Below are 1127 nucleotides of genomic sequence, written 5' to 3' on the forward strand. Positions count from 1 at the left end.
CTTTATTTCTTTCTTTCTTTCTTTTTTTCTTTCTTTCTTTCGGAAGTATTAAAGCGTCGGATGGATTGCTTAGTTTCCAATTATACTTTCTAATTATTTGCCCTCATAAAAGTCCAAGTTATCTTTGATTTTTGCCATTTTGGGGTTCATAAATAAAATGACCAGTCCTGGGGGGTGATTCTTCTTCTTCTTCTTCTTCTTCTTCTTCTTCTTCTTCTTCTTCTTCTTCTTCTTCTTCTTCTTCTCCTCCTCCTCCTCCTCTTCCTCCTCCTCCTCCTCCTCTTCCTCCTCCCAGTCCCCTTGTGCGCTTCCGTCTCTCACCCAGAATAGAAAGGACACAGTGGTGCAGGTCTATATGTAAGAGATGAGGAATTATGTACATTTCTTACAATATTTACATTTTGACGGATATTTGTCCTCATATTGTTTGTTGTTAACACAACATTTTGGCTAATATACCCTCCACCCTTCATCAGGTGTCTTGGGGAAATTTCTAACCTGTGTTCTCATTCTTAAGGTATTTCTCGATGTTGTCGTTGTTGTTATTACTACTACTACTACTACTACTACTACTACTACTACTACAACTACTACTACTACACCATATGCCCACGGGCATATGGTGTAGTGGTTAAGAGCGCAGGCTACTAACCCCAAGATTCTGAGTTCGATTCCAGGCAGTGAACTGAATAATAACAACAACAACAACAACAACAATAATAATAATAACAACAACATCGAAAAGTACCTTAAGAGTGAGAACCCAGGTTCGAAATTTCCCCAGGACACCTGATGAAGGCTGGACAACAAACAAGATGAGAACAAATATCCATCAAATGTATTTAATGTGTATAGTCCTGTATATCAAAAGAAATGTACTAGCTATGGATGGGACGTCTGTTTTGCATAATTCCACTGTTAAATAACAACGCAGACAATAATGGCAATAAAGACAAAACGGGAATTTGCGAGAAATAGTGTCAAATTTTATTTGTAGCAAAGACAAAAAACATCATTCTTTTGGTATATAATTGATTTTGAATTGCATAGAGACATTGGGAAATTTCTGACGTGTGTATGTATGTATATATATGTATATATATATATATATGTCTGCATATATATAT

This window comes from Octopus bimaculoides, chromosome 25 (genome assembly GCF_001194135.2).
Source record: "Octopus bimaculoides isolate UCB-OBI-ISO-001 chromosome 25, ASM119413v2, whole genome shotgun sequence".
Lineage (NCBI taxonomy): Eukaryota > Metazoa > Mollusca > Cephalopoda > Octopoda > Octopodidae > Octopus > Octopus bimaculoides.